This window comes from Vombatus ursinus, unplaced genomic scaffold, assembly GCF_900497805.2.
Source record: "Vombatus ursinus unplaced genomic scaffold, bare-nosed wombat genome assembly UNPS02009918.1, whole genome shotgun sequence".
In the NCBI taxonomy this organism is placed as follows: Eukaryota; Metazoa; Chordata; class Mammalia; order Diprotodontia; family Vombatidae; genus Vombatus; species Vombatus ursinus.
The window spans coordinates 3985374-4007134 of record NW_020949696.1 but is presented as its reverse complement, the minus strand read 5'-3'; positions in this window follow the sequence as shown (position 1 = coordinate 4007134).

Sequence of the window (21761 nt, the reverse complement as noted above, 5' to 3'; positions counted from 1 at the left end):
TGGCACTCTCCCCCACATGGAGCAGGGGCTCTTCTAGCCAGGCTTGTCACAGAGACCCTAGATGCCTTTACCTGTCTTGTGTTTCCTTTCTTTAGCATTGACTTTGTGAAGAAATAGCAACATGGTATCTCCCACAAAGAAGGCAGTAGCAGCTATGTCCCCCAGCACAGCAATGGCTGAGAATAGGGGGAAACACCCTTATGGGACAATTCAACTACCACCAGGAAAGAGGCCACAAGAAAGAATATCAAGCAAAGAAATGAAATGTGAAGTGGCTAATTAGCAGAATTACCAAACTCTCTTATGCCTTAATGAGGCTTCTCAAACAGCCTTTCAGCAGATTGCAACAAGAAGTTAGAAGTGAGCTACAAAAATCTGTGTAATCACTCCTAATGGACCCTAGGATTTTTTATGCTTAGCGTTTCCTCTGTTACGTAGAAATAAATGACCTATTCCATATCTGATTCATGTTTGCGTATTAGGTGCCTTTTTAACTTTCCTCCTTTCATGGAAACCCTTTAAATGTGGGGCCCTGTTACTATTATATAATTAGCAACTTTCCCCAGGATCTGGAGAGTAATGGGCCTCAGGAGAACTGGCAAGCCTGCTTCCCTTATGGACAAGTCAGGATGCCCCTGGTGGGAAGGCTCAACACGTATGTGTGCTCCTGCTACACCAGCAAACCTGCTCTCCAGCCTCAGGTGAGAAGAACAAGATCTTTCTCTGACCATAAGGTTCCCATCTCCTGCTGCTCCTGTCCTGACCAGAGGCTGCCAGGGGCCAGCAGCCTTGACTTCTCTCTGTGACGGGACAGTATGAGGCAACTTTCACCTCCCGCTGCCAGTTTGATCTCCTACCTTTGATGAGAAAAAAGAAGCAATTTTCCCTCTGACCTCATGTCTTCCATCCTTTCCTGTCCCTGTCCCTTGAGGGAAAAAGAAAAAAGTTGGTAGAGAGAAGGACCTCCATCTGTTTCAATGCAGATTTGACTTCTATCTCCTGCTGCACTGTCCCCTGCCTAATTTCCGGCTTTTGGAGGGAAGAGGAGTAACAGAATTGCGTCTCCCATCTGCCAGGTGCACTGCCTTTGTCTCCTGCCTGATCTTGAGGCTCCTATCAGAAGAGAAGCAGTACCTTCCATTCACTGATGAACATTCTCACACCTAATTAAATCCTAAAAATTCCAGTGATTCCAAACCCCTGGAGGTCATCATCCAAATCTCATTCCCAAGCCCCCACCAATCTAATTCCTTATTCCCATCTTCTTCAAACATCCCACCTCAACACCCCAAACAAGTGCCATGCATCCCTTCCACTGTAGCCTCTGGAATGCCTGTTCCATAGACAACAAATTTCCCTTTGTCCTAAATCTTTTCCTCTCCTACTCCTTGCTCCATCAATCACTGGCTTTTCCCTGATGACACAGCCTCTCTGGCCATTCTTTCCAGTACTAGCTATACTTTCACTTATTTCCCTCAGCACATTGGTTAAGGCAAGGGAATTGGAATACTCCTTGCTCTCTGTGGCCACTTCTAGCTTCTTCCCCTACCCCCATCACTCAGTAATCTTGCTTCCTTTGAGGTTCATGTGATTTGTATCTACCACCCAAACAAAATTCTGACAGCTATTGTCTACAGACTTCCAGGTGACTCCTCTTCTTTCCTTCCTCAATGAGTTTTTTTTTTCTCTCCTCCACCACTCCTGTCCTCATACTAGTGGACGTCAATGTACATATTGACTCTTCCCTCAAGCACTCTAACCTCTCAGTTCCTCAATCTGCTCACTTTCCATGACCTACTCCTCCAACTCACCTCAACCACATGCAAAAATGGTCATACCCTTGATTTTGCCATCACTCATCACTTGCTTCTGTACCATATTCCTGTTCAATATTCTCTTATCTGACCATAGTCTATTGGCTTTCCACGTCTCCCATTGGCCTTCCCTTACCAAACCCTACTCTTAGTCCATTCTATGACCTCCAATACTTTGACTCCTCAGTTCTGTCCCAAGCCATCTTCCCTGCATTTGCTACTCTTTGCTCTTTTCCCTATTTTGATCTCTTGGTGAACCAATTCAACTCTACATTGTCCTCTTCTCTTGAGTCTTTGGCCCCCTTATAAATTCATCAGTTGTTATCTGCCAAGACTTAGCCTTGGATCACTCCCACCATTTGCTGCCTTCACTCCTACAAACAAGTTGCTGGACAAAGGTTGAGAAAATCACACAACCATTCCGATTGGGTCCACTACAAATTTATATTATATAACATCATCTGGGCCTTTACTGCTGCTCGACAATCCTTCTACACCTTCCTTATCAACTCACTATCCCACTTTCCACAGTGGCTCTTCCAAACCTTTTCATCTCTCCTCAAACTGCTTGTGGCTCCTAATTCCCCTCCACTCTCAGCTGAGAACCTTGTTTCATATTTTGCAGGAAAAAATTTTTTAAGACATTTGCTATAAGCTCCCTCTTTCCTCTCTTCCTTATTTCATATTTCTCATATGCCTTCTGCCACTATCTCCTCCTTCACCCCTGTCTCACATGAAGAGGCAGTTTTACTCCTAACAAAGGCCAACCTACCTACTTACACAAGTGGTCTCATTCCATCCCATCTCCTCCAACAGATTGCCTCTTGCCATCCCCACTCTATTCTTAATCTTCAATCTCTTCCCATCTACTGGCTCTTTCCTTACTGCCTACGAACATTCCCATGTTTCCTCCATTCTCAAAAACCCTCACTTGATTCTCCAGTCCCTGCTAACCATTGTCCTGTATCTCTTCTGCCCTTTGTGGCTAAACTCCTTGAATAGGCTATCTGTAATAGCTTCCTTCAACTTTCTCTCTTCTCACTTTCTTCTTAACCCCTTACAATCTAGCTTCCAACCTCATCATCCCACTGAAGCTGTTCTCTCCAAAATTGCCACTGTTCTTACTTGCCAATTCCAATGGCCTTTTCTCAATCCTCATCCTTCTTGACCTCTCTTCAACCTTTGACACTGTTGAGCACCTTCTCCTTGATATTTTCTAGTTTCTCGAGATACCATTCTCTCCAGGATCTCCTCCTACCTATCTGACCACTCCTTTGCTGGATCTTTATCTACCTCATGCCTTCTAACTATAGTGCCCCACAGGGCTCTGTCCTGGGTCTCCTCTCCTTCTATACTACATTCACTTGGTGATCTTTCATGGATTTAAATACCATCTCTATGCTGATGATTATCGAATTTACCTTTCCTGCCCTGATCTCTCCACTTTCTCATCTCCAGCTGCCTTTCAGACATCTCAAACTGAACATCCAGCAGACATCTTAAATCAATATATCTGAAACTCAACTCATTTTGTTCCCCTTTAAACATCCCCCCCTCCGAACTTCCTTGTCACTGTCAAGGGCACCACCATCTTGCAAGTTCCCTAAGCTTCATCTGTAGGTATTATCCTGAACTCTTCACTATCTATCACCCCTACATATACAATCTGTTGCCAAGGCCTTTGCAACATCTCTTGAATATGTCCCCTTCTCTCCTCTGTCACTACCACCCCTCTAGTGTAGACCCTTATCACCTCACACCTAGATTACTGCAATAGTCTGCCTGCCTCAAGTCTCTCCTCATTCCAGTCCATCCTACATTCAGTCACTAAAATGTGTCCTAAAGTGCATGTCTGACCATGTCATTCCCCACCCCCCCCATCCCCACCCCTACATAATAACTCCTGTGGCTCCCTATCACCTCCAAGATCAAATACAAAATGCTCTGTTTGGCATTCAAAGCCTTTCATTACCTACCCCCTTCCTATCTTTCCAGTCTTCTTACACTTTACTCCCCTACCATATACTCTTCAATCCAGTGACAATGGCCTCCTGGTTATAAAGTGAACAAGATACTATCTCATAGCTCTAGGCATTTTCTCTGGCTATCTCCCAGACCAGGAATTATCTCCCTCCTTATCTCTGCCTACTGGTTTCTCTGGCTTCTTTCAAGTCCCAACTAAAATCCCATCTTCTGCAGGAAGTCTCTTCCCTAAATCCTCTTAATTCTATTATTGCCTTAACTAATTATTTCCTATTTATCTCTCTCTCTCTCTCTCTCTCTCTGTATATATATGTGTGTATATATATATACACACACATATATATGTATGTATATATGTATATAGTTTGTACATATTTATTTGTTTGTTGTCTCCTCAATTATGTGAGTCCTTGAGGGCAGACACTTTTGCCTCTTTTTTTTTCTCCTTATTGCTTAGCATAGTGAATAGCACATAATAGGTGCTTAATAAATGTTCATTGGCTGATTGACTGACTGACAAACTACCTGGGCAGAGCCCCATGGCTAGTTAAAAGCCAGGGGCTGGTGCAGGTTGCCATCGCTGGGGCCTCAGCTAAACTGTTACCTCTAGCAATGTCAAACCTATGTGTTTCTTGTTGAGTTGTTTCAGTTGTGTCCAACTCTTCATGACCCCATTTGGGGTTTTCCTGGCAAAGATACAATTTGTCATTTCCTTCTCTAGCTCATTTGACAGATAAGAAAACTGAGGCAAACAAGGTTAAATTACTTGCCCAAGGTCACACAGCTGGTAAGTATCTGAGGCCGGATTTGAACTCAGGTCTTCCTGACTCCACAGCCCCTGCACTGTGCCAGCTACGTGCCCTGCCTGTGTGCTAGGTTTATGTCATCTAATCTTAATTGGGCCCTCCCTGCTTCACAGGAATTGTTTTATTCGTCTCTGTTACATTCTCTCTCTCTCTCTCTCTTTTTTTTTTTTTTGGCTAGGCAATGGGGTTAAGTGACTTGTCCAGGGTCACACAGCTAGTAAGTGTTATGTGTCTGAGGCTGGATTTGAACTCAGGTCTTCCTGAATCCAGAGCTAGTGCTCTATCCACTGCACCACCTAGCTGCCCCTCTATCATGTTCTCTTAAGCTACAGTTCCAAGCTTCTTGTTACCTCCCCAAACTTCCCTCCCTATTCACACACACTCATAAAATCTTGTCTTCTATTTTCTTTAGAAATTTAAGACTATCTTTTGTGAGGGAGCTCCCTCTTCTAATCTGATTGACAGTCACTAGTAGCCTCACCACCATCTGTTGTCTTTTCCTTTGCTCCAGGCTCAGAGGAAGACAAGGACTGACTCTTCAATCATTCTCTCTCTTTCTCTCTCTAATTTCTTCTCCTAAACCAGTGGAATGAATGAATCCTAAGGACGGGCTTCAATATATTCCCTACTCCTGCACTCTAATGGATCACAAAAGACTCAAACATTTAATGAACGGTGGTTGTTTGTCCTTCTTTCAAAGAGGATCAATGATATCACAAGGTGCCTGAATTGGATTTAAGTGAGGCAGAGCTGCACAAAGTCATCAGCCTCACTTTCTCTTCCAGAGTCATTGAAGTCCAGTGGCAGAACAAAAGTCAAGACAACTGGCAATGGCCCAGGATACAGTGCATGACCGTGGCATCTTCAGTGTCTGACCAAGCTCTAAGCATTCCTTAGCACCTGCTTCAGTAGCCTTCCTGGCTGTCGGAACAAATTGTTCTCATCTACCCATTCCACCAGGGAAGTCCTCTCATGCTTGGCATAGACATCTCCCTAACTCATCCAGGGACTTGAGGCCTATTGATTACACCCAGACAGTTTTACCAGGCTGTGGTTGCTGCACATGCTACAGCTTCTTGGAGCTACAGGTGAGAGCTGGGTGACAGGAGGACATCAAAGGTGGAGGAGCAGCCCTGAGAAGGGCTCAGCAAGCCCCCACACAAGAGATGCTCGTCCTCCCTGAACACCCCATACATCCCAAATAGACAGTGGTGAAGTTTTAAATGCATAGACACAATGGTCTTCATCTGGTCATCCCTTTACTCTTTGCAATCCTCTCTGATTAGGTAAAGAAAGGTAATTTAATGAAAGGATCAAACATACCTGTTTGGGCCTATGGATAAAACAGCCATCAGTGCATCATTAAGCTCAGTCAAGCTGGAGTGGAAGAGTTCAGAGTATTCCAGTTAACAGTTGGGTAATGGTGAGCTCTGAGGTATGGCCTTCCTAGTGAATGGCTAAGGTAGGGCATGTGGCAACTGCATTTGATAACACAGGCAATGTTTTGTGTCAACGAGTAGAAATCCTCTAAGTTTCCCTGTCTCCTCCCTTCCCTTCTCCTCCCCTGCTCCCCCTACATCCCTCCCATTGACAATTTTATATAGCTATATAGACACAGAGATACAGGAAGATAGTCACCCAATGGAGGAAACAGCCTCAAGGAGAACGACCCCTTACTAGATGGTTGTGAGCTCAAGAAAGTACTTTCATTAGCCATAGTCTAAGTTCAAGCTTATTCTTCTCATGGACCTGTGTGTTTTTGTGGGAGGGTATGCACCAGGATTTTAGGGATACCAACTTTTCTACCTATACCACTTTAGTAAATATCTTTTTCTAAAAGTTCATTGCAGTCTGGCTGACTAATTGGAGGGAGGGAGTGTGCTAAAAATCCAACCTGTCAGGGTTACTCCTAGAACTCTGAGTAGTAGTAATCAGTTGCCCTTTAGATACCCAGCTTGCCTATGAGAATGGGAGTTGGAGAGAGAAGCAGTCCCAGAGGGGTTCCCCAAATGAAAAAACATCATTAATCACTATGCTAATACTGGGGACACATATACAAAAGTAAGACAATCTTTCTCATCAGGGAGCTCACATTCTAAAAGGGGGAGACAGTACAGGGGAGTGATGGCCAAGGGTGAGTAAAGTGAAGTCACAAGGATATCACATCATTTTCAGTAGCAATGCTAGTATTAATTTGATTACTATTCTCAGAGGAAGATGTGTAATACTAAGGGTAGAGGTGAGAGGGGCTATGGAGCATAGGAAGAAAATGGCAGGGTTGGGTGGCTAGGTTCAGGCAGATGGAGTCAGCAGTCAGTCTACTAGCATTTGGTAAGTACCTACTATGTGCTAGAGATTATGCTTAGCCCTGGGGACACAAGGTCCATTCCCTCTGCCACTCCCTATTCTCCCTACCCTCACTTTCCTCTCTTTCAGGTTTTGACCCTACACTTTGGTTCACCTGCAGTTGTATGCTCTATACCAGGGGTGGGGAACATGTGACCTTGAGGCCACATGTGGCCTTCTAGGTCCTCCGGTGCAGTCTTTTGTCTGAGTCCAAGTTTTACAGAACAAGTCCTTTTATTAAAGGGGTTTGTTCTGTGAAGTTTAGGTTCAGTCAAAGGGCTGAACTTGAGGACCTAGAGGGCCACATGTGGCCTCAAGGGCGAAGATTCCCCACTCCTGCTCTATAGTCTTTCTCCTGTAAAGGATGGGAAACCAGAGAGAGTGTTTGCACAAAGGAGAGACCTTATTCAAATTGGCTTTAGCAAGGTCAATCTGGTAAATCGAATATGAGAGATTAGAGACAACTAAGTGGTATAGTGGCTAGAGCACTGGCCTTGAGGGCTGGAACTGAAGCCAGGAAGACCTAAATTCATAATCCAGCCTCAGATACTTCCTAGCTGTGTAACCGTGGGAAAGTCACTTAACTGCTGTCTGCCTCAGTTTCCTCAACTGTAAGATGGAGATAGGGTAGCTAGGTGGCCCAGTGGATTGAGTGCTAGGCTTTAGTCAGCAAGACTCATCTTCCTGAGTTCAAATCCAGCCTCACTTACTAACTGTGTGACCCTGGGTAAGTCACTTGATCCTGTTTTCCTCGGTTTCCTCATCTGTAAAATGAGCTGGAGAAGGAAATGCTCCAATATCTTTTTCCAAGAAAACCCCAAATAAAGTCATGAAGAATCAAAAGCAACTGAAAATGACTGAACACAAAATGGAAATAACAATAAATAATGCCTGCCTGCCAGGTTTGTTGTGTGGATAAAATGAGATAATATTTGTAAAGTGTTTTGCAAACCTTAAAGCACATATAAATGCTAGCCATTATTATCATCATCATGAGGGATTTGGAGGAAGGGAAGCCAGTTGGGAGGCTGATACACTTGTCCAAGCAGGACGCAATGGTGGTTATGGGAAATGGAAAAGAAAGGACCTATTCAAGAACCTTGATTGAGGTCCCCAGGTCTCAAGCAGCCTGCTGGAGGAACAGATGTCCCCGTTTGCCAGATGGAGAAAACAGGAAGGGAAGGGACTTATCCAGAGGCACACAGCAAGCCAGTAGCGGAGCCAGAAATTAAACCTTGTTCTCTAGCTACCTATCTGAGGATGAGAGAGACATGCAGTAGATAAAAGTCAGTGCTTGCTGGCAGGCCGATAGATCAATAATCTTTAGAATGGGAAGAGGGCATGTGTTTGAGGATCAGAGGAGCCAAGGCTCAGGTAGGTCAGGGGCTCTTCCAATATCTGATCATTTTCTTTAAGCCCCATTGACTAGGGGTAGCTAGCTGGCACAGTAGACAGAGTGCCAGAGTCCTGACCTGGAGTCAGGAAGACCTGGGTTCAAATCCAGTCTCAGACTATTTCCTAGCTATATGACCCTATGCAAGTCACTTAACCTCTGTTTGCCTCAGTTTCCTCATCTGTAAAATGGGGATAATAATAGCACCTAACCCCCACCCCCAGAAAATAATTATAAAGCACTTAGCACACTGTATAAATGTTAGCTATTATCATCATTGAGGCTTCCATATATACCAGAAGACTTGGAGTCAGGCAATTCAAGCCAGCTGCCTGGGGAGGGCAGATCTGGTGACATGTTCTTGGGCACCATCTGAGTTCTGAACAGGCCCTCCCAACCTCCCACCTCCCTGAATCTTACAGAAAGGCCCAGCTCGGTGAGTTTGCCACATGAGCAGCTTCCAAATCACCCGCCAGGCCTAGAACCCTGCTGAGCAAGGACTTCAACTAATAAGCTCCTTCACTGCTAACCAATTATTTTTCAAACACAGCCCCTCTTAAAAGGGAAAGAAAAAGTCAAAGGAAAGGGGGAGGAGAAGAAAAGAAGGATGTTCCTTTACTGAAAAAAAAAATGAGATGGGGTGGGAGCAAGGAGGAATCTATAAATAGAGAATCTCTTTCCCAAATTACCACAGATCTCACTTCTATAGCACTTCACAATTTACAAAGCACTTTTCTCACAACAGCTGTGAGGGAGCTGGTCCAAGGTAATTTCCCCCTATGCTCTCTGCCTTCTGCTATACTGATCTCTAAATGTGTTAAATTTCCCCCATATAGATTTTAAGCTTCTTGAAGACAGGGAAGACTACTCTGGTTTTTCATCATTGTATTCCTTGCACCAGGGACAGCTAGGCGGTGCAGTACATAGAGGGCTGGGCAGTCAGGAAGACCTGAGTTTAAATCCGGCCTCAGACACTTAGTAGGACCTTGGGTAAATTACTTCACCCTGTTTGCCTCAGTTTCTTCATCTGTAAAATGAGCTAGAGAAGGAAACAGCAAACAGTTCCAGTATCTTTGCCAAGAAAACCCCAAACTGATTCACAAAGAGTCCGACAGAATTGAAATGACTGAACCACAAAAATTCCTCCCACCTTGCTCATAGTCAGGCTTAATGAATGTTTGTTCAATTGAATTGCCTCCATAACTGTGACACCTTTATCAACATCCATAATAAAGGGCACTCTGGGTAGATAATCAAATGACTTTCTGCTCTAGGTTGATTTCATTTTGATGTACAGGAGCATCATTTTTAGAGGAATGTAAATACTAGAAATTGGTTTGTTGGTTGCTGTCCTTTGTTCTCCAAGAGGACCAAAATGACATCACTATGCTGGAGTCAAGTTACAGTGTGTGCAACTTTGGCTGACCAGACCAGCAGGAGCTTGGAATGTTCTACCACAGGTGGGGCACAAATAGTCCTTGTGAACATCTGGGGTGGAATCTCTAAATTTGCACATCTCACATCTCTTTTGAGCTACTTCAATTCTGCTTTGCATGTAGAGCACAGCACGCCATGCTGGGAGGTTCTGTACCAGTGTCTCCCATGTTACACAATCAATGAACATAGAATGCCAGGCCTGAGAGGTACCTTAGAGATCAAACCCTGGTTAGAGGTTGCTAGTCGGGGCAGTGGTTTTATATCTGGCCTCAGACAGACACTCATTCACCGTGTGTAAGACATTTAACCTATGTCTGCCTCAGTTTCCCTATCTGTAAAACAGGGATAAAAATAGCACCCAGGGTGGTTTGGAAGATCACAAGAGATGATATATGCAAAGCACTTTGCAAACTTTAAAGCACTATTTAAATGTTGGCTATTATTATTTGCCACAGGAATGGCTGAACCTGGCTCTTCCCCCATTAGAACTGGTAGCTCCTTGAGGGCAGAGGCTGATTTTCTTTTTGTTTCTATTTGTATCCTCAGCATTTAGCACAGTGCCTGATACATAGGAAACGCTACATAAACGTTGCCAGTTTCTCTCCTCTTTGCTAGCAGTGCGTCCCTGGGCTCTTTGTCCTTTCTCTCCTATCATCTTTCCCCCATAGCTGAGGCTCCACAGCTATGCCAGACACAGGCCAGCCATGCCTTCTCAACTGTTTCCATTCCCAAAACCACCTGATCTTCCTGGCTTCCTGTTCTCCAGCCATTCTCTGCATGCTCATTATTTCCGTGAAATAGGAGCTGGGACAGTCAGTCACTCTCCAGCTAAACCATGCAGTGTTGACTTCCCCAGCCTGTAGGCTCCTCCCGACTTTGGGGGATGAGGGTTGGGAGGAAGGGTTGGGGAAAAGAATCACAGTGGCTTATAAGGAACCATGTTATTGGCACATCAGAACCACAGACAATGGAGGAAGATGAACAGGACCCTAGACTAGCACTTGGGATCCTTGACATCTGGTCCTGTCTCTGCAGATTTGACTTTGGGCAAGTCAAGATTTAGAGCCAGAAGAGACCTTGGAGCATAGAATGTCAGAACAAAGAGGGGGATTTAGAAATTACCCAGTCCAATCTTTTTATTTTTTAATTTTAACTTTTAAAATCTGAGCTTTACCAACACCAAATAAAGCAATCATTAATTTGCATAAGACATAACAGAAAAAGAGAATCCAACCTTCATTTTCTACAGATGAGGAAACTGAGGATCAAAAACATGAATGCCCTCTGTATCACACAATCAATAAATAGCAAAGCTAGGTTACAAATTCAGGTCCTCTGGCTCCCAAATCCAATGTCCTTTCCCCACTGCCTCTCCATGAAGTCATGTCTTTTCTCTGAGTCTCAGTTTCCTTATCTACAAAATGAGGATAATAATAACTGTCCTGCCATCTTAAAGGGATGTTGTGAGGATCAGATGAGGTGATGAATATGTAAGGAAGAAGAGTCCCTTCCCCAGCTCAGTTTTTATCACAGAAAAAACCCAGAATGTAATCATAAGGTGCTAATGAGGTGTTAAACTAATGATAAAAAAAAATTAAGCCCTAATACCTTTTTATTCTTTAAAATTTTTTATTTCTCTTTTCAGTTCTAAATTCTCTTCCTCCCTCCACCCCTCCTCCACCCATTGAGAAGGCAAGAAATATGATATCCATTATGCATAGTTGAATAGTTAAGCCCTGAGGAGGTAGCCAGAGAAGTTGGAGAAAAGACCCTGTAGGGGGAGGAGGAGGGAATTTCACTCCAGCACCCACATTGTAGCTTTGAAGGGCTTAGCCACTTTATCTTCACACTTTATCTACTGGGGAGCAGAAATACCCACTACAGACAGACATGGATACAGAGAGATAGTTGGAGAAGGGAAAAAACAGATTCAAAGAGTATGACCCTCTGGCAATCAAGAGTTGAGATCTGGAGAGGAATATATCCTGAGAACACCATAAAAAGAGAAAGGACTTCTTGATCTTGCATTACTAGGAGTTGTGAGTTACCTTTGCTAGACATGTGTTCTCTGTGTGTGTCACTACTGATGTACTCTAAGTGTGAGCCAACCTTTCCTCTAAATGCTGTGTGTATTTGTGGAAGAGGCTTGTGTGGGGAATGTTTTATTACTGTTCTTATTAACCTATTTGAGTAAATACCTTTCATAGGAACTAATTGAGTTTACTGGCTTACTGTTACTGGCAGGCTCACCAATGGGAGCTTATCAGTCATAGTGTTAGGAATATAGATACACAGAGTTATCCCTATAACATAAAATAGCAGCTGTTCTCTGGGGACCTCATCTGCAAATGCAAGTATAAGTTGAAAGAGTAGTCCAGAAGGGATACTACAAAGAAACTAATAAATGAATGGTGGGGGAGGGGGGGAACCTCATTTATCAAACACTTACTATTTGTCAAAACCTATGCTCAACACTGGGGTTACAAATACAAAAATAGATAATCCTCACCTTTAAGGAACTCAAATTCTAATGAGGAAAACAACACATGGGATGGAGCGGTTACCGGGAAGGGAGTTATTGCTCGAGAAATAGACACATCACAAAGATTGTGACTGAAGCAATACATCTATTAATGTTCCCTTTCTAGAGACAATGGCAGTGTTGATTTGATTACAGTTTTCAGAGCAAGAAGTGCAAGGGGAGGGGAGGGTACATGCATGGGTGACAGGGTGGAAATGGATTGGCAAAGTCCCCTGGAAGTAAGGAGTTAAGTGGTTTGGTCTCTGATAGTTTGTAAACTAGAGAAACAGGAGTGGCAAGGTATTCTTCACTTTTAAAAAGATTTCACTGGGAGGCAGATAGGTAGTGCAGTAGATAGAGCAATGGTTCTGGGGTCAGATGGACCTGAGTTCAAATGTGACCTTAACCACTTACTAGCTCTGTGACCTTGGGCAAGTCACTTAACTCTGTTTGGGATTTTTTTTTTTTGGGTAGGGCAATCAGGGTTAAGTGACTTGCCCAGGGTCACACAGCTAGTGAGGATCAAATGTCTGAGGCTGGATTTGAACTCAGGTCCTCCTGACTCCAAGGCCAGAGCTCTATGCACTGCACCACTTAGCTGCCCCAAGTCACTTAACTCTGACTGTCTCCAAAGTAACAATTAAAAAATAAAAAGATTTCATTGTGAGGTCTCTCTACAAGGCAGGAAAGTATCTGAAATCAGACGACCTGGGTCTTGAATGCTTGCTGTGCTATTTATTATCTCTATGACCTTGGGTAGGTCATTTCCCCTCTTCCAGCCAGTTTCCCCATTTATATAATTTGGGCAGCGGTGTGCTGGTAAACGTTCAATTGGCTTGCTGAAAAAAAAAATGTGTGACACACTCAAGCTTAATCAGCATTATTGACATTTTCTCCATCACTTCCTTACTTCTAGACTATCACCAGAATGCTAAGTCAAGCCCTGATTGGTATAGCTGCCAGTTTCTGAGGTATAAATGCGCACATTGAAAATTAAACTATGAAGGCCGCTGTGATAAGCTGGCTTCAACCCACCACAGATCTAGGGGACTAAAGGTACATGGTCTCTTCCAGCTTTAACATCCTAGGAAATAATGTCATTGCTCTTTCCCCATATGCTATCTTATTTTCTTTTCTTGTATCTGTGGTCAAAGAATATTAGAATTGGACAGAACCATCTAGTTTAGTCTCCTTCGTGTTATCTAAGAAGAAACTGAGGCTCAGAGAGGGAATCTAACTTGCCCAGGGCAGCACAGTCAATTCCTGGCAGAGAGAAGGTCATTTGACAGATGAGAAAACTAAGGTTCAGAAAGTGGTATTTTCCCAGGTTTCAGAGGTAGAAGAGGCCTCAGAAATCACGTGGTTCACTCTTATTTTACAGGTGAGAAAACTGAGGCCCAGACAGAGGAAGGGCCAGGGGCCTACCCTAGACCACAGGGCAAATGCGTGTTATTGTTGGCATATTTCTGCAAAGACATCATAGGGCTGCATAAAGGTGCAAGACTCATTCTGCATTCTGGGGTCTGTCCCAGTGGGGCCCAGGGAGCTGAGCACAAAGATTACCATTGAGCAGGAAGAAGCAGGGCTTTGGATGCTGTTCAAACCAGCCATCCAGTAGGCCTGGAGGTGAGTAACCAAGGACCTGCTGGCTCCTAGGGACCAGCTGTTTGCCACGTGGCCTCTCTATGGGAGAGCAAGGAGCTAGGAGAGACCCAGTCCCTGACTCCTGGCACGGCTTTGCAAGGAAACAGTCTCGAGTGCTGGCAGAGCTGATGAAGAGAAATAGGCCTTTTGAAAGCTGATTAAACAGCCTTCTGGGAGCAGGCACTTAACTGAGCATGCCCTTCATGCAGGCCCTCTGGCGGCAACCCAGGCCTTTGTTGCCCTTACTTTGGGGAGTGGGGCTGGATTGAGAGAATTTGCAGTCTTCTCTGCTTGCTATATACCTGTAAGTGTAACCTTTGGTTAAAGATTAGAGACAGACAGATGGTGAGACAGAGGAGAGAGAGAGAGAAGACGAGAAGAGAGAAAAGAGAGGAAAGAGAGAGGGGAGAGAGAGAAGAGAGGGGAAAGAAAGAGACATTGCCTCGAAATGCAGGGGACTTGAGTTCTGCTCTCAGCTGTAACCATGAGCCTCAGTTTCTTTATCTATAAAATGGGGTGAATTACAGATGATTAAACACAAGTCTCTCCTTTCCTACACTTTTGCTTCTCAATTTTTCTTGGTTCCAAACAGTCTTCTATGAGGGTTCAGGGGAGTTAATCTAGAAATTACAGTGTCACCAAAAAAAAAAAAAAAAAGAATGAATGAACCTTTTTTAAATTTTTTTAAAAATTAGGTTAATAATGTTGGCACTATTCTCATTCCAGTATTTGATCATTTTGTGTACATAAGACTTTTCCCCATCTGATCCCTACCTTTCTCTACCTAAAAAGATTATGTGCTCTTTGAAGATAGGCAGCATGGTATATAGGGAAGAACTCAGGCCCAGGAATCAGGAATCTTGAGTTCTACTCCTAATTCTTCCCCAGACTTGATTATAACCTTAAAAAAATCCATTTCCCTTTCTGACCTCAGTTTTCCCATCTTTCCAATGGACTAGTTGATGTTTATTATATTTCTGATAGTCCAATAATTTACACAAGGGATTTTTATCTTTATTTCTGAGTTGAAACAAAACTTAAAACCTATTTGTACCCCTCCACTCATTTTAAAAGATGACTCACAACTGAGAATTTATAAACTCAAAGAATCTCAGAGTTGAAAGGTCTTTTAGAATGTAGATAATCCTTCTAACAGAGGCTCCCTCCAGACATGAAGGTACCAATTACATTTCTGGGACCTCTTCCTTATTGGACTCATTTGCTATAGCCAGGTGGAACCTGGGGAACTTCAATATCTCACGCTATCACAAGAATGGCCACTAGTTTCCCTTTATAAGCACTCAGGTTCCTAGACTTCAAAATAGTTTTGTTTACATAACAATGTTTACATAGCATGCAGAAAGCACTTGCATCCGAGTCCCTGGGGGTCAACTGGTAAGCCTCAGTGGAAGCACACTCCTTCCTCCTAATACTCCGGAGATCTGTAAAGCTTCTATTATTCCTAGCTGCCCTTGTTGAGGCTCCATGGATGGGGAAGGTCAGGATTTGCTTATTCCTTTCATTCATTGGCAGAGCATTTCTTGCTGGCATCCACCTCTCCAGATCCCCTGCTCTTTTCTGGGTACGAGGTGCCTCCAGGGTCTAGTTCTTTCAAGCATTTGGCCAGCGAAATAACTGGTGAATTAGCTGACAGCATTATAGCTCTTTTACTAAGGGAGATGGTGGGAAAATTTTGCGGTCAGAGACATGAGTTAGAATCCATGCTATGCCACCTAACTGTGTGACTTTGGGCAAGTCACTTAACCCCTTCGGGTCCAAATGTCTTCATTTCTAAATGAGGGGGTAGGACTAGATTATCTTTAAGGTCGTTACTATGACCCCTTGATTGCTCTGAGGGCCAGAATTCCACCCAGGTTCACCACTTCAGAATCATCCTTCACTCTGTACGGCTAAGTAAATAGAGCATAGGCCTGGAGTCAGCAAATCCTGGGTTCAAATGTGGTGTTAGATACTCACTAGCTGTGTGACCCTGGGCAAGTCATTTAACTTCTGTTTGCCTCAATTTCCTCAACAATAAAGTAGATATTATAAGAATAGCATTTCCCTCAGAGAATTGTTGTGAGGATCAAAAGAGATACTATCTGTAAAGCACTTAGCCCGATTCCTGACACATAGCAGGCACTTAGTAAATGCCTGTTCCTTTCCCTCTGTTTCTTCTCCCTTCCCTCCCCTATTCAATGAGTTACCAAGTTGACAATGCTACCTCCCCAATATACCCATGCCCTTCAGTCCACTCATGTGGCCACCAGCCTAATTCAGATGCTTCTCACCTCTTCCCCCAATTATTGTAACAGCTTCTTAAATGGACTTCTGGCTTTCCGTCCCCTTTCCGACTGACAAAATAATACTCCCAAAGTACAATTATATCCTTTAACACCTCTTGCTTGGACTACCGTAACAGACTTCTAAGTGGATTTCCTGTATTGAATTTCTCACCTTTACAATACATTTTCTACATATCTTGACAGCTAGGTAGCACAGTGGTTAGAGCACTGGCCCTAGAGTCAGGAGGACCTGAGTTCAAATCCAGCCTTGGATACTTACTAACTATGTGACCCTGGGCAAGTCACTTAACCCCATTGCCTAGCAAAAAAAACACCCAAAACATCATTTTCTACATAGCTGCTAAACTAATCCTCCTAGGTCACAGGTCTGACCATGTATTTCTCTGCTCAAGATTCTCCCCCATTGCGTTTAGGATAAAATACAAACTCCTACTTTGCACTTGAGCCTTGCCAGCATGACACCATCTTCTTTCTCTTCCAGGGGTGGGGACCTTCAGCCTCGAGGCCACATATGGCCCTCTAGGTCCTCAAATGTGGACCTTTGACTGAACCCAGACTTCACAATCTGTGTGGCCTTTGCAAGTTCCCCACCCATGCCAGGCTGATGATACCTTCTATGCTTTACCCAAATGGGCCTATTTGCTATTCACTTTATACAACATGCACAACATAAATATACATATTTTATGTGTATATATATATATATATATATGTATATATAAAGATACCAACTCCTCTGCTTGTCATTTAAAGCCCTCCACTAACCGGACAGGCCTCCCTTTCCAGGCTCATTTTTCACAATTCCGTTTGATCAAGCAAGGTCAAGCTACTGTGACCCACCTGATGCTTCCCGAACTTGGTATTCATTCTATCACTCACCTCACCTCCCCCTTCACTTTTGTTTCTTTGAATCGTAGCTTTATTGAAGGGTCATCTCATAACCCACTTCCTAAGGGGAATCTTTCATAGTCCCTAAAATCATGTGTTCTTTTTCTTCTCAAACTACTATGTATAGGCTTATATGTTTTCATATTGTATCCCACCAATACAATGTAAACTCTTTAAGAACACAGACTGTTTCTAATCCCATCCTAACTACCATCATCCAGCTCACATCTCTGTCCCTTGAGGTATCTAGGTGGCCCAGTGGAATCAGGAAGATCTGAGTCCAAATCTGACCTCGAATGCTTATTAGCTGTGTGACCCTGGGCAAGTCACTTAACCTCTACCTTCATTTCCTCAACTGTAAAATGAGGATCATACTAGCACCTCCCTCCCAGGGTTGTTGTGAGGATCAAATGAGGTAACATTTGTAACATTGTAACATTGCAAACCTTAAAATGCCATATAAATGCTAGGTAATAAGAAAAGTGTGAGAGACCTCATCTAATGCTTTGCTAAAACACAGATGAACCATTGCCACAGAATCCCTCTGATCTGAGAGCGTAATAACCGTCCAACATGAAAATGAGGTTCTTATGGCATGGACTATGGAAGTCATCCTGACTCTTTGGGATCCGGGTTTCCCTTTCTTGATGTTCATTAACCATCTCAGTGACACAACTTTGAATGTTCCAGGCATTTTTGCCCTTAATAGTATTTTTTTTCCAATTACATGTAAAGATAGATTTCTACACTTATTTTTATAAAATTTTGAGTTCCAAATTTTTCTCCTTCCCCCTCTTCTCTCCCACCTCCCTGAGACAGCAAGCAATCTGATATAGGTTATACATGTACAATCATGTTAAACATATTTATTCCAGGCATTTGAAATAAAGCTCCCAGGACTATCATTTATGGAGGCTCTTTTCTCTCTCTCTATTCCCCTTTAAAAAAAAAACAAACAAAGGCGCAGCATTTGTCCTTCTCTGGTCCTGTAGCACTTCTCCCATTCTCCATGATCGTTCAAGTGCTCCATGATGGGACGTGGTGAGCAGAACAATTTTGGTACCCAGGGCAACTTGGTTGAGTTGAGGTGGAGAGGGTTGGAAGAGTGGGACTATAGAGAACCTCTCCCAGGTTCCCAGGGAAGCCATCATGGGGTGTGGCATCAAGAGGCTAGCCTAGGATTGATTAATCATTTATGAAGTAAATAAAGGACATATGAAGAAAGATGCTATCTGCATCCATAGAATAATTTTACACACACATGTATACACACATACATACACATGTATAGATACACATGTGTATACATATATGCATACATACATGTATGTATAGTGCTTGATGGTATCTATCTCTGGGTGGGGCAGAAGGAAAAAAGGAAAAAACAAAAATTTAAATGATAAGTTTATTATATATTTAAAAGGAATAGCAAGTTGTACACAATAGATTTGAAGTTTCATGTGCAATTATCTTTTTATTATACTATTGTTTTATTCCACAAATTAAAAATAAAATTTTTTTTTGCGGGGGGAGACTAGGCAATGGGGTTAAGTGATTTGCCCAGGGTCACACGGCTAGTGAGTGTTACGTATCCAAGGTCGGATTTGAGCTCAGGTCTTCCTGACTCCAGGGCTGGTGCTCTATCCAGTGCGCCACCTAACTGCCCCAATAATTTTTAAAAATCATTTATGAAGTGCCTAGAATATGTTCCTTTATCTCCACCTTTCAGGCTCCTTTTCTTCCTTCAAGGCTCTGATCAAATGTCACCTCCTCCATGAAGCCGCTCTTGATGCCTTTGCCTTGCCTGCTCCCTAAAGAATGATGCTCATTCCCTCCTCAGATAACTTCCTCTTTATCTGTGTACAGGTGGCATCCTCCAGTGGAGTGTAAGCTCTCTCATGGCAGGGTCAGCTTCTTTCATGTCTTTATATCTCTGGGGTGTAATATATAGTAGACACACTATAAATGTTTGTTGTTTGTATACCCCACAGACATCACCAAATATGGGATCGTGCACAAAGAAGTTTGTTTTGGATAAATAAATGTCCCTATGAATATATAAATGAATGAATGTCAGTCTGTGATTTTACTGATGTCAGGGAATGGTTTGGGGTGGTAGGGAAAGGAAAGGGTTCAGTTTGAGGCTGGCACAGAAGCAGGAGGTAGGTCAAGCTCAGTCTGTCCTGTGTGGTCCTGCTATTGACATCAGTCCATTCTTTATTCCAGGCAGGGTCCATGTAAAGCCACTCTCTGACAGGTTTGTTTGTGAATGGACGACCTGTCCCATGCCAGGCAGTACAAATAAATGCTGACAGGACAGCTGGATCTGGAAGGATTTTCCTGCCTGTTAGCACAAACCATGGTAGTCCCCCTAATCCCCTTTTGAGGCCTCTCCATGGTCTTGGGGCATCAGAAAAAAAATAAAGGGGCCTGCCTCTGAGGCGCTAGCTCACTCATGGCCATTCCAGGCACGCAGACACAACACCCATGAATCACAGCCTGCTAGATTGTCACTGCTTCAGCTCTTTTGCTAGCAACAATTAATCAATCAACCAACAAGCATTTGTTAAGCACCTACTGTGCGCCATGCGTCCGTCTATACTATCTCATCCCAGACACTTAACTCTACAGCAAATGTTTGCAAATAGCCTAGGTCAGTGCTCCTTCTAAGGTCATGGTCAGTGTTTGATAGGGGGAGGGGGAGGGAAAGGAATAAGCATGTATTTGTTATTGTTCAGTCATTTCGGTCGTGTCTGACTCTCCGTGACCCCATTTGGGGTTTTCTTGGCAAAGCTACTACAGTGGTTTGCCATTTCCTTCTCCAGCTAATTTGACAGATGAGGGAACTGAGGTAAACAGGGTGAAGTGACTTACCAAGGGTCACACATACAGTAAGTGTCTGGAGCCAGATTTGAATTCAAGAAAATGAGTCTTCCTGATTTCCCAGCCCAGTGCTCTATCTACTGTACCACCTAGCTGTCCCAAGCATTTATTAAGTTCTACTATGTGCCAGATATTGGACTAAACACTTCACAAATATAATTTCATTTGATCCTTACAACAACCCTAGGAGGCAGGTACTCTTATGATCCCCAGTTGAGGAAACTGAGGCAGACAGCGGTTAAGTGGTGTCTCAGGATAATACAACTGATAAGCGTCTGAGGCCAGATTTGAACACAGGTCTTCCTGACTTCAGGCCCAACACTTAATCTACTGTACCACCTAGCTGCTGGGGGTGAGGGGGTCAGTCTGGAGCTGGAGTCAGAAGTTTAATCTGAGGCAGTACAGGTGTCAGGGCTAAGTTTGGGATGAGGGCCCTCTAGGGCTCAGTTTAGATCAGGGATTCTTAGCCTTTTTGGTGACAGATGCCTCTGGCAGTCTATTATCAATTGGGGTAGTATTTGTAAAGTGCTCAGCACAGTGTCTGGCACATAGTAGGCACTTTATAAATACTAGTTATTGTTGTTGCTGTTATGGTGAAGTCTATGGAGGCCTTCTTAGAATCATATTTTTAAATAATTGGAGGAAATTCTAAACTTTAGTTAGCAGTAAATAAAAATTAAAATGGAATTTTTTTTCCTATCCAGGTTCATGGACCCCTAGAAATCTCTCCACAGCCCTTTGAGGTCTGAGAACCCTCGGTCTGGAGCTAGGTTCAAGGCTCAGCATGGGGCCAGAGTCAGAGTGGGGCGAAAGGGAGAGGCTCAGCCTGGAGCTGGGATCACAGCTCAGAATGAGAGGGAGCAGCATCCCTCCCTCACCTGAATACTCTGCTCATTGACCTGCCAAGCAATCAATCAACGCGCATTTATTAAGCATTTACTACGTGCCAAGCGCTGTGCTAAACTCTGGGATTCAAAGAAAAATGAAAACTGTCCTGCCTACACACTGTGTCTTTCAGGCATGGGGGAGGCCCAGGCCAAAGGCAAAGAGATGGAAGGCGGACTGTCAGCAAGTAAGGCAGGTAGCTGGCTACCTCTACCTGTGTGTTCTCTCACCCTGCAGGGACAGGGGTATCAAGACAGAGCCACAACTGTCTGCACTTGATTAATATTAGATCTAGCAATCAACCAACATACATTTACTAAGTGGTTACATATATATGTAAGCAAGTATATATACATATATATATGTATGTGTGTATACATAGATTATATTATAAATATAGAGATGCATATATGTAATATATTATTATATGTGCATCTATATATTTCAGTCATTTCAATCATGTCCAACTCTTCACGACCCCATTTGGAGTTTTCCTGGAAGAGATACTGGACTAGTTTGCCATTTCCTTCTCCAACTCGTCTGACAGATGAGGAAACTGAGGCAAACAGAGTTGAGTGACTTACCCAGGGACACACAACTAGTGTCAAAGGCTGGATTTGAAGACGAGTCTTCCTGACTCCAGGCCTGACACTCTATCTACGGTGACACCTAGATATGCATGCATGCATGTATATGTGTACATACATGTATATCCACACACATACGTGTGCATAGATACCCATGTGCATATACACTTGACTGTGTGAAGCATGCACATGCACATACAGACATGTGTGCATGTACTCACATGTGTGCTGTGTACATACACATATATACATGTGTACATTTGCTTTT